Source organism: Zea mays, chromosome 8, assembly GCF_902167145.1.
Source record: "Zea mays cultivar B73 chromosome 8, Zm-B73-REFERENCE-NAM-5.0, whole genome shotgun sequence".
NCBI classification, from domain to species: Eukaryota; Viridiplantae; Streptophyta; class Magnoliopsida; order Poales; family Poaceae; genus Zea; species Zea mays.
Window position 1 is genome coordinate 157,765,731 of NC_050103.1, and position 13,511 is coordinate 157,779,241.

A 13,511-nucleotide genomic window follows, 5' to 3' on the forward strand; every position below is an offset into this window, starting at 1 on the left:
ATTTTCAATTGTTCAGTCAGTTTACATGTTTATCGTATTTATATGATTTATATAATTCATATGCTTTATGTTCTCATGATCCATATTGTTATGGATATATTTGATGTCATGATTAATTATCTTTTATATGTCATCATCATAATATTAATTTATGGAATTAAAATGATATGGAAAATGCCTATAATTCTAACATTCCAAAAACCTAATTTTAGGCATTTTTCTGTCAGAGGTTTTGCTGGTTGCTGCTGTGCTAAAGCCTGATCCTTTTGATGGTAAATGTCACACCCGGTTTTGGAAGGTAAACCGAATGCGAACCATGTACGTGCCAGGATCAGAACTCACGTACATAGCAATTACATAAATGACTCATCATAGCACAATGCTTCGAATAACAATAAAGGGTAAGTAATAATATGAAAGACTAGAGTCATTTACATAGTAAAATCAAAGTACACAGAATAGAAACGTAGCCAACGTAAATAAACCCACCACAGGCAGCTGACTGGGGGAGGTCGCTAGCCTAATCCTCGAACTCGTCGAAGCCCTAGAACTCCTGGAGATCTGCCTCGACGGCTTCTTCTTTACCTAAGCATAGATTGCACCAAAGGCAACCTGGTGTTTTGTGAAAGCAAGGGTGAGTACACATCAACGTACTCAGCAAATGTCCCGTTTGACTGAAGTGGACTAGCTTTATGTGGGGTTAAGCTCAAGTAGTTGCTTTTAGTTGGTCAAGTATTTATTATTAGTGGAAGCCAACTTTTATCATATAACCAACCCATGAACCATTTCCTCATCGAGGAACATCATTATCATCATCTAACCAAAATCATAAATAGAACCATTGTATATCGAACCATATGTATCTCTAATCAAAGAGGATCCCAAGGCCGCTCATAACCGTGAGCACGGCTGATATATCAGTTTCTAACCCTCTGTAGAGGTCGCACACTTTACCCACAAGCCGTGATTCTCAATCTGCCCGAAGATCATGACTCTCCATTGATCACTACCAAGGTGACCTAGCAGGGTCTCACTACGTAGCCTTTACAAAGATTTCCTAGAGGTTATAGCCGCCCGTTAGGTTTCTCCAGTTTGATAAACACAGTACCTCTCCCCGCAGGAGGGTGACTAACAAAAGCAAAACGAAAGAACCTCGGCACTCAGCCTCGGCAGAGCAAGCACTGTGCCTGGACCCCATTGACGGCACGACGGCGAAGCAACTACACCTCTAGTTCCTCTACATAATTAGCTAAGGGCATCCCATTTCACCCTCATGGTTGCACTGTTATCCTGGGTGGTCTCTCAACGAACAGGTCCTTACGGAGAGGTACTCGGGAAATAGCCCGAGTCCCCTAAATGCCACAAGTATATCATCATATCCAGAATAAAATCATAGTATCATCATTGTATCTCATCATGTTCATTGATTAAAGTAAAGCGCTAGCATGTAGCTAACCATAGTGACCCAAAAGGTAAATCAAGGACAAGGTAAATAGAAAGCTAGTAAATCCTTAGGTTGTTCATAGTATGCGGGACAGTGTATTATAAAGTAGATGGGACATAATGGGTCAGAGGACACTTGCCTTCACCAAACAGATGCTCAGGGTCTTCAATCTCGTAGAACTCGAAGAACCAGATCACTTGGTCGCCAACTCTTGATCTTCGATTCCTCGAAGTGCGGAAACAAATCGCGATCTAATCGCAACGCAAAGCGAAGACGAACAAGCACAAGCAAACAAACATAGATCTATGCATAAGAACATTACACCATACAAGATAAAGTGTTATAAAAACATGCATCATAAAATAGAGTTCAGTTCTATGGTCACGCGAGGGAAAGAAACACAACGGTCGAAGCTACAGTCGAGAGTTATCGCGTTTACGTTAAACAAATATAACATTTAATTCGACATTAACAAATATAAATGTTATACATCAGTCAGTTCGATTAATCTTCTACACTAACAAATGTCAGTTAATTAAATAATTTAATTAAAACGAGAGATTCTAAGCGAGATGAATTTATGACGCGTGAAACAGCACGATAGCGTGCAAACGACGCGCGGACACGCGCGACATAGCACGCTGGCGACACACGAAAACAGCGCGCGCGACGAGCGCGAACGCGCACGAACCAGCACGCGACCACGAGCACATCACGCGCGAACAGCGCGTAGACACTGTGACGACGCCAACAAATAACGCGATTACGCTAAACAAGTATTGGTTAAAACATTAGTTCGACATAATTTATATTGATTGACATTTATCAACTACTACTTAGTTTGGACTAAATTACTATTTTAATAGTGAAAGATTAAACCAATAATTAATTAACTGTCCTGAGTGATTATAAGTGAACGATTTAATATCGCACGCGGACAACGCGTGGCACGCGACAATGCACGAACAACACGTTCGAACAACGCGCGGACACTCTCGACTTAGCGCACGGACGACGCGCAAACAGCGCGCGAACAACATGCGATAACACGCGAACGAGACACGTGGCGCGAACGCGCGAACGAACGACGACGACGCAAAAACAGCGCGTGAATGACACGCGAAAACTACTAAATAGACGTTGTGTTTACACTAGACGACTATTTGATCCATGTATTTGAGGCAACATTATTTATGTTAACATGTATTTATAACTGCATAGATTTAAACTACATATTAGTTTAAATTAAATTGCTATTTTAATTACCATCAGATAAACAAATAATTAATAAATTAACAAAGACATGTGTTGTGACAAAATAATGTTCTTAACATGTAGACGATATTATTACGAAGCAAACGTAACTGGAACGGATTAAAACGAATTCGGGACACAAAATATATTGAATATTTATTATCTCGCGGATTACTGTGACACGACACACTTCTATTGGCCGAAAAAATGAGCCTCACAGAGGGTCGCATAGACCTCAGCCAAATGTGCTCGGATTTAGTGGGATGTGTGGTTACGGCCCGACAAGCTACCTCACGACAAGGAGCAGTTTCTTTCTCATTCCAGGAACGTGAACTGCAGCAAGCATTTGAGCAAGGAGCCAGCCGTGGAGTAACCACCTGCCCATGTCTAGGCCTCGCCTAGCGGTGGCTCATGGCCAGGCTGGCTGCAACACGCATACAGCAAGGGCGAGGGCACACGCGCATGGGGTGGAGCTCGCCCAGGACGGCGTGGCTACAGAAGGGTAGGCACAAACCTCACCTCGGAAGGAAGCTCGACGAAGATGATCGCGGAGGGTAGCTCAGCGAAGCTCCAGCAAGCAGACGTCGCAGCGGTGGCTCCGGCTTCCTGCTGATGCGTGAATGCGACGACGAGGCAAGGAAACGGACGCGACGATGATGGTGAGCTTTTGCAGTGCTCCCAGCATGGGCTCGCGGGCGCTTGCTGGTTGTTGCCGGCGACTTGGCGAAGTCTTCCCGTGCGACGGAGGCACCTAGGCGCGCAACAGAGATCTGCGCGATGTGGTAAATGACGGCGGGACGCAAGGCAGTGCGGCGCGGATGGCTGTCGAGTAGCGAAAAGTTAGAGGGCTGCGAGGCGTGGGGAGCGGGGCACAGATTTGAAGGACGACGGTTGCAAAATCATGGGCGTGTGCAGCAACGGAGAAATAGAGCAAGCAGTTACGATTGAGAAGAAGATGGACCTGACACACAGGGCCCACGGTGCAGCATCTATGGCTACCGATGGGTGGGCCCCTGGCCAAGGCGTGGCTGGATGCTCCCTGCTCCCGTGCGTGGAAGCGTGAGGGGTTGGGCTCCTCTAGCCGGCTGGTTGCTAGACGAGGGGGAAAAGAAAATGAGTTTTTATTTTATTTTTTCTTGTCTTCTTTTTTAATCCCTATACGTAGCTATACATTTATATATATATGAATATATCTGTTTATTTTAGATCATGCCTAAATAATTTAGATTCTATAGTTTTTCCTTCTTTTGAACGTAAACACCACTAAGATCATTTTTAATAAACAAAAACTATTATCGACAAATGCAACAATCAAAAGCGTCTCTGTGGGTTTATTCCACTAGGTTTACATCAATATAAAACAAAAATAATTCTCTATTTTTAGTAAAAAGAGAAGGAAAACAAAGAAATGAGAGAGTAACACCTGAATTTGGTGGATATTAGAAAATAAATTTTATACCCCCAAATTCAGGGTGTTACAAATCTAACCCCCTTAACAGAATCTCGCCCCCGAGATTCAAGAAGAGGCTAGCAAGAACGACAAGGTTGGTTCATAGGTTGTTAGAAGTTTCTTCATTTCAACTTTGGCTCTGCAAGCTTAACTTGTGGCCTGGTTGCTTTGACCTTCAGGTGATCACGACCAATCGATACACTTCCTGAGGATCTCTGGACCTGTGGGTTAGGACCCACACACGCTTTCGCTGCACCACTTCAATCTTGTTGGTTGATGTTGATCGCATTGTCTTCATTGGGGTTAGCGGCTAACCCCCTTAACAGGAGCGTTGATATGCACTTGGTGAAGGTGCTGACGACTCTGATCTTGACTGATTAAAAGAGGCTGAAGGATGCCAACCGAACAGACGCAAGAGGTAAGGGTATAGGTAGAAAAGTTAAGCCTAGATGGATTAAAGAGAGAAAAAGGGAGAGCACCCAGCTAATTAACTCTACGGCACTCTACTAGTAAACGGTTGCCACTGCGGACCCAAGGGCCACAACACACCAACACTCATCACAAAGAAGCAAATCAGTCATAACACAAAGACAAACAACACAAACAAACAACAACAAACCTCTCGTTGCTATACGTAATTTTTAATTAAATGGTGGTCTTTCCTTACCAAGGGGAAACTATTCTAAGGCCATGCAAGGGGAATAATAAGACCTGCAGGATAGGGGCATGAGCACAATAAAGGATGGAGCTAAAGCAAGGATTGTAACCAACCGGGATAGAATGCAACCATGGTCAGGATAGGTAAAACACCATTCTCAAAACGAGAGGGAAAAGGTGATATTTAAAAAGGTAGGCATATGATAAGCATCATGGAAAGATCTAGTGATTACAAAGGTAAAGGAGTTAATGGACGAAAGCACACCAAATGATCGAGTTAAGACAAGGCTTGCAACGCGACAGAGGAAAAGGGAACGAACAAGAGCGGGGAGGGGTAAGACAACACTCTTGAACTGAAACGAGAAAGGAGGCTTTAAAATACCGGTACGAGATAAGCATCAATGTAAGGAACGAGGGATGACAATGGTGAGGGTGGTAACAGACAAATACACAACAAAGGATGTACTTTAGGCAAAACTTGCAAGGTGCCAAAGATGGGGGAGCAGTCAATGATGAAATAGATAAGGCATTATCCTCTTACAGGGATGGAAAAGAGGAGGTTTCAAAGGGTAGGTTCAAGGTAAGCGTGAAGGTCAGGGCATAGACATCACGTGGGTTTAAAGGTGATAACGGACAAAGGTGTAGGAGAGGAGGTAAATGGGCATAAGAACCAAGAATATAAGTACCACCAAGTATGGAGTTAAGACAGGACCTACAAGTGGAAAAGGAGAGGGTACGTCCAAGGGCCAGATAGGTAAATTGCCACTCTCCAATTGAGGTGGAAGAGACGAGATTTTAAAGAGTCAGCATAAAGATGAGTATCAAGGCAAGATCGATGGATGACAAGGAGATGGTGATAGGAAATAAAACACATAGCAAAGGATGGAATTAAGACAAAACTCGTAAGGCGACAAGAAGTAAAAAAGAAATCAAGGGAGAGATAGGTAACCCACAACTCTCAAACTGGGTTGAAGGAAAGGGGAGGCTTTTAAAAGATAAGCTCGAGGTAAGCATTTAGGTAGAAGACATCGATATCGTAAAGGTCAAAGGCGATAACAGACAAGGGTATATGAGAAAAGATGAAGGCATAGAAGAGCCAGTGGTATGAGTACAACAAAGAATGGAGTTAAGATAAGACTCACACCTAGCGAAGACGAGGTTCCGACCAAGGGCAGGATAAGTAAAACACTTCCCTCGAATTGAGATGAGAGAGGGAACTTTAAATAACAGACATAAGATAGTCATCAAGGTAAGATGGAGAGACGGCGAAGGTAAAGGTAGTAACAGATAACAAAGGGTGGAGTTAAAAACTCGCAAGCGACAAGGAATAAGATGCAACTGAGGGAAAATAGGTAACCTTCAATGTTTAAAATTGAGACGAAAGAGAGAAGGTTTTGGAGCGCAGGTATAAGATAGGCATCAAGGTAAGGTATAGAGGTGTCAAAGACGAAGGTGATAATAATGAAAGGCATAACAAAGGATAGAGTTAAGGCAAGACTCGCGAAATGGCGAAGTGGAGAAAATAATCAAGGTAAGATAGGTGAGGGTGCAATAGAATGGTTGAAGTAAGAATTCATTATCGAGAGAAGTTATAAAGGAACAATGAGATCACCAAGGATGGGCAACATAAAATGATCGCTCATGGACCGTTAAGAAACAGGGGTGGTCAAGGACATGTTAACTGAAATGTCTTGAACAGTTATTGGGGTATGAAAATAAGCATGCATAAGAATATAAGAGTATGTAAGATTCCAAGGATACGAGCATACTAAGACCAAGGGCATAGAAATTATCGAAAGATAATGACTTAACAACATAATAGAAAGGGATCTCAAAAGACAGGAAGGGCATGAAAATATAAACTATAATGTTTAAATGGGCAACAGAGTTTTCAGGGTTAAGTATTTGAATTAAGGGATAAGGGTATGGAAGAATCCAAAAGATGCAGCAGGTCAATACCAATGGAATAGATATGGTCAAATGGTAGCAATTTAATAATGGAAGACAAAAAGAATCCCAAAAGACAAGAAGGTTATGATCAGGGGGCATCTACAAAGATGTCGCAAGCACAAGAGTGAAATCAGATCTAATAGAATGAATAGGTGAAGCATAGACAATATTGGAACAAAATACATTTGGCAAGGTGATATATAGAAGCATAACATAGAATTAGTCGAGGTGACTAATATTTTGAAGCAGCATCAAGGATGGGGTGAAGTAAAAGTCAATAAGTCCTTAAAACGGCCAATGCTACTCTAGGTCAGCGGTCCTACAGTCAGCACGGCTTTGATACCACTTATGTCATACCCGGTTTTGGAAGGTAAACCGAATGCGAACCATGTACGTGCTAGGATCAGAACTCACGTACATAGCGATTACATAAATGACTCATCATAGCACAATGCTTCGAATAACAATAAAGGGTAAGTAATAATATGAAAGACTAGAGTCATTTACATAGTAAAATCAAAGTACACAGAATAGAAACGTAGCCAACGTAAATAAACCCACCACAGGCAGCTGACTGGGGGAGGTCGCTAGCCTAATCCTCGAACTCGTCGAAGCCCTAGAACTCCTGGAGATCTGCCTCGACGGCTTCTTCTTTACCTGAGCATAGATTGCACCAAAGGCAACCTGGTGTTTTGTGAAAGCAAGGGTGAGTACACATCAACGTACTCAGCAAATGTCCCGTTTGACTGAAGTGGACTAGCTTTATGTGGGGTTAAGCTCAAGTAGTTGCTTTTAGTTGGTCAAGTATTTATTATTAGTGGAAGCCAACTTTTATCATATAACCAACCCATGAACCATTTCCTCATCGAGGAACATCATTATCATCATCGAACCAAAATCATAAATAGAACCATTGTATATCGAACCATATGTATCTCTAATCAAAGAGGATCTCAAGGCCGCTCATAACCGTGAGCACGGCTGATATATCAGTTTCTAACCCTCTGCAGAGGTCGCACAATTTACCCACAAGCCGTGATTCCCATTCTACCTGGAGATCATGACTCTCCATTGATCACTACCAAGGTGACCTAGCAGGGTCTCACTACGTAGCCTTTACAAAGATTTCCCAGAGGTCATAGCCGCCCGTTAGGTTTCTCCAGTTTGATAAACACAGTACCTCTCCCCGCAGGAGGGTGACTAACAAAAGCAAAACGAAAGAACCTCGGCACTCAGCCTCGGCAGAGCAAGCACTGTGCCTGGACCCCATTGACGGCACGACGGCGAAGCAACTACACCTCTAGTTCCTCTACTTAATTAGCTAAGGGCATCCCATTTCACCCTCATGGTTGCACTGTTATCCCGGGTGGTCTCTCAACGAACAGGTCCTTACGGAGAGGTACTCGGGAAATAGCCCGAGTCCCCTAAATGCCACAAGTATATCATCATATCCAGAATAAAATCATAGTATCATCATGTTCATTGATTAAAGTAAAGCGCTAGCATGTAGCTAACCATAGTGACCCAAAAGGTAAATCAAGGACAAGGTAAATAGAAAGCTAGTAAATCCTTAGGTTGTTCATAGTATGCGGGACAGTGTATTATAAAGTAGATGGGACATAATGGGTCAGAGGACACTTGCCTTCACCAAACAGATGCTCAGGGTCTTCAATCTCGTAGAACTCGAAGAACCAGATCACTTGGTCGCCAACTCTTGATCTTCGATTCCTCGAAGTGCGGAAACAAATCGCGATCTAATCGCAACGCGAAGCGAAGACGAACAAGCACAAGCAAACAAACATAGATCTATGCATAAGAACATTACACCATACAAGATAAAGTGTTATAAAAACATGCATCATAAAATAGAGTTCAGTTCTATGGTCACGCGAGGGAAAGAAACACAACGGTCGAAGCTACAGTCGAGAGTTATCGCGTTTACGTTAAACAAATATAACATTTAATTCGACATTAACAAATATAAATGTTATACATCAGTCAGTTCGATTAATCTTCTACACTAACAAATGTCAGTTAATTAAATAATTTAATTAAAACGAGAGATTCTAAGCGAGATGAATTTATGACGCGTGAAACAGCACGATAGCGTGCAAACGACGCGCGGACACGCGCGACATAGCACGCTGGCGACACACGAAAACAGCGCACGCGACGAGCGCGAACGCGCATGAACCAGCACGCGACCACGAGCACATCACGCGCGAACAGCGCGTAGACACTGTGACGACGCCAACAAATAACGCGATTACGCTAAACAAGTATTAGTTAGAACATTAGTTCGACATAATTTATATTGATTGCCATTTATCAACTACTACTTAGTTTGGACTAAATTACTATTTTAATAGTGAAAGATTAAACCAATAATTAATTAACTGTCCTGAGTGATTATAAGTGAACGATTTAATATCGCACGCGGACAACGCGTGGCACGCGACAATGCACGAACAACACGTTCGAACAACGCGCGGACACTCTCGACTTAGCGCACGGACGACGCGCAAACGGCGCGCGAACAACATGCGATAACACGCGAACGAGACGCGTGGCGCGAACGCGCGAACGAACGACGACGACGCAAAAACAGCGCGTGAATGACACGCGAAAACTACTAAATAGACGTTGTGTTTACACTAGACGACTATTTGATCCATGTATTTGAGGCAGCATTATTTATGTTAACATGTATTTATAACTGCATAGATTTAAACTACATATTAGTTTAAATTAAATTGCTATTTAAATTACCATCAGATAAACAAATAATTAATAAATTAACAAAGACATGTGTTGTGACAAAATAATGTTCTTAACATGTAGATGATATTATTACGAAGCAAACGTAACTGGAACGGATTAAAACGAATTCGGGACACAAAATATATTGAATATTTATTATCTCGCGGATTACTGTGACACGACACACTTCTATTGGCCGAAAAAATGAGCCTCACAGAGGGTCGCATAGACCTCAGCCAAATGTGCTCGGATTTAGTGGGATGTGTGGTTACGGCCTCTCTTCTACCTCACGACAAGCTACCTCACGACAAGGAGCAGTTTCTTTCTCATTCCAGGAACGTGAACTGCAGCAAGCATTTGAGCAAGGAGCCAGCCGTGGAGTAACCACCTGCCCATGTCTAGGCCTCGCCTAGCGGTGGCTCATGGCCAGGCTGGCTGCAACACGCATACAGCAAGGGCGGGGGCACACGCGCATGGGGTGGAGCTCGCCTAGGACGGCGTGGCTACAGAAGGGTAGGCACAAACCTCACCTCGGAAGGAAGCTCGACAAAGATGATCGCGGAGGGTAGCTCAGCGAAGCTCCGGCAAGCAGACGTCGCAGCGGTGGCTCCGGCTTCCTGCTGATGCGTGAATGCGACGACGAGGCAAGGAAACGGATGCGACGATGATGGTGAGCTTTTGCAGTGCTCCCAGCATGAGCTCGCGGGCGCTTGCTGGTTGTTGCCGGCGACTTGGGGAAGTCTTCCCGTGCGACGGAGGCACCTAGGCGCGCGACAGAGATCTGCGCGATGTGGTAAATGACGGCGGGACGCAAGGCAGTGCGGCGCGGATGGCTGTCGAGTAGCGAAAAGTTAGAGGGCTGCGAGGCGTGGGGAGCGGGGCACAGATTTGAAGGACGACGGTTGCAAAATCATGGGCGTGTGCAGCAACGGAGAAATAGAGCAAGCAGTTACGATTGAGAAGAAGATGGACCTGACACACAGGGCCCACGGTGCAGCATCTATGGCTACCGATGGGTGGGCCCCTGGCCAAGGCGTGGCTGGATGCTCCCTGCTCCCGTGCGTGCAAGCGTGAAGGGTTGGGCTCCTCTGGCCGGCTGGTTGCTAGACGAGGGGGAAAAGAAAATGAGTTTTTATTTTATTTTTTCTTGTCTTCTTTTTTAATCCCTATACGTAGCTATACATTTATATATATATATGAATATATCTGTTTATTTTAGATCATGCCTAAATAATTTAGATTCTATAGTTTTTCCTTCTTTTGAACGTAAACACCACTAAGATCATTTTTAATAAACAAAAACTATTATCGACAAATGCAACAATCAAAAGCGTCTCTGTGGTTTTATTCCACTAGGTTTACATCAATATAAAACAAAAATAATTCTCTATTTTTAGTAAAAAGAGAAGGAAAACAAAGAAATGAGAGAGTAACACCTAAATTTGGTGGATATTAGAAAATAAATTTTATACCCCCAAATTCAGGGTGTTACAGTAAAAACTTCTTGATATGGAAAGCTAAGATGGAATTGTGGCTAACTGCAATGTCTTGTTTTCATGCCGCTGAGGGCAAGCCTGCCGACTTACCTCCTGAGAATGAGGCTAAGTTTAAGGCTGAAGACAACCTCTTTCGAGGAGCAGTAATTAGCGCACTGGATACAAAATTCCAGAAAAGCTATATCATCCTTCCCACAGGGAAAGAGCTGTGGGATGCACTTGTCGGAAAGTTTGGAGTAACTGACGCTGGTAGCGAGCTGTACCTCATGGAGCAGCTGTATGACTACAAGATGGTTGAGAACCGATCTGTAGTGGAACAGGCTCATGAGTTTCAGGCACTAGCTAAGGAACTCGAACTTTTTCCTTGTCCTTTGCCTGACAAGTTTGTGGCTGGCGGTATAATCGCCAAGTTGCCACCATCTTGGAAGGACTTTGCTACCTCTCTCAAACATAAGAGACAAGAGTTCAATGTGGAAGAGCTCATTGGTACTCTTGATGTTGAGGAAAGGGCTAGACAAAGGACAGTGGAAAAGGTGTTGAGACCTCTACTGCTAATGTGGTGCAGAAGAGAAACTTCCGCAAGTTTAACAAGAAGAAAAACCAGAACAAACAAGAGAATGCAAATAAACCTGTTCATACAGCACAGTTTAAAATGAAGAACAACAATAACAAGGGAAAGGGAGGATGCTTTATCTGTGGCAGTGATCAACATTGGGCAAGAGAGTGCCCTGATCGCAAGTTCACTCAAGACAAGAAATCAGCTAATGTTGTTACCACTGAAACTAAAGGTGGAACATCTGGGTATGGTAATTCTTTACCATTTGTTCTCTCAGTTTGTAATTCACCTGAGTGGTGGATGGACAGTGGTGCAAATATTCATGTGTGTGCTGATGCCTCTGTGTTATCCTCCTACCAGGTCGGGAGGTCTGGTGCCTTGTTAATGGAAAATGGGTCGCGTGCTCATGTTCTTGGTGTTGGTACGGTCATTCTGAAGTTTACTTCGGGAAAGACGGTGCCATTGAAGAGCGTGCAGCATGTGCCCTCTATCAAGAAGAATCTCGTTAGCGCTTCTATGCTATGTCGAGATGGATACAAAGTTGTTCTTGAGTCTAATTAATGTGTTGTGTCGAAACATGGTACTTTTGTTGGTAAAGGATATGACTGCGGAGGCTTGTTTCGCTTATCACTGCATGATGTGTGTAATAAACTGGTGAATTCTGTTCATTTTTCTGATGAGTCAGATTTATGGTATTCACGTTTTTGTCATGCAAGCTTTGGCTGTCTTATGCGGTTAGCAAATATAAATTTAATTCCTAAATTTTAACTTGGTCAAAAAGTCTAAGTGCCATGTGTGTGTTGAATCAAAACAACCCCGCAAGCCTCACAAGGCTGCTGAGGCGAGGAGTTTGGCACCTCTAGAACTTGTTCATTCTGATCTGTGCGAGATGAATGGAATTTTGACCAAAGGTGGTAAAAGATACTTTCTCACTTTTATAGATGACTCCACTAGATTTTGTTATGTGTATCTCTTAAAAACAAAAGATGAAGCGTTCAATTATTTTAAGGCCTATAAAGCTAAAGTTGAGAACCAACTTGAGAGGAAAATAAAACGGTTAAGGTCTGATCAAGGTGGAGAATATTTCTCTAATGTGTTCGATGAGTTCTGCGTGGAACATGGTATTATTCATGAGAGGACACCACCATTCTCACCACAATCCAATGGGATTGCTGAAAGGAAAAACCGCACTCTAACAGATTTGGTGAATGTCATGTTGAGTACAGCGGGATTATCCAAGGCATGGTGGGGTGAGGCGATTTTGACGGCATGTCATGTCCTGAATAGAGTTCCAACAAAGAACAAAGAGATCACACCATTTGAGGAATGGGAAAAGAGAAGATTAAATCTCTCATATTTGCGCACTTGGGGTTGCTTGGCTAAAGTGAATGTGCCAATCAACAAAAAACGTAAACTTGGGCCTAAAACTGTTGATTGTGTATTCCTTGGGTACTCTTTTCACAGCACTGGGTATAGGTTCTTAATTATAAAATCTGATGTGCCTGATATGTATGTTGATACTATCATGGAATCAAGAGACGCAACATTTTTTGAGAATGAGTTTCCCATGAAGAATACACCTAGTGATACAAGTCATGAGACTATAATTCCCCATGAGCACGAACTGTCGATTCCTATAGATCATGCTGAGGATTCTCACGTGCACATCCCTGAGGAGGATGACACTATAGTCACTCGAAAGAGCAAGAGACAGAGGGTTGCAAAATCCTTTGGTAATGACTTTATAGTGTACCTTGTGGAAGACACACCAACTACCATTAGTGAGGCATATTCCTCTCCTGATGCTGACTTATGGAAGGAAGCAGTAAGGAGTGAGATGGAATCTATTATGTCTAATGGAACTTGGGAGGTCGTTGACCGTCCTTATGGTTGTCAACCTATAGGCTGCAAATGGATCTTCAAGAAAAAGCTTAGGCCTGATGG

The 13,511-nt window shown here is 43.2% G+C and overlaps 1 long non-coding RNA gene across 1 annotated transcript; it reads right to left on the reverse strand.

Annotated features, from left to right (window-relative positions):
• Nucleotides 1–2,818: 2,818 nt before the first annotated feature.
• On the reverse strand, nucleotides 2,819–3,795 carry LOC111589939 (uncharacterized). Its single transcript, XR_002749035.1, has 2 exons — nucleotides 3,660–3,795; nucleotides 2,819–3,520 (listed from the first exon to the last, which is right to left on the reverse strand). It is a non-coding gene; the product is annotated as an uncharacterized lncRNA (long non-coding RNA).
• Nucleotides 3,796–13,511: the final 9,716 nt, after the last annotated feature.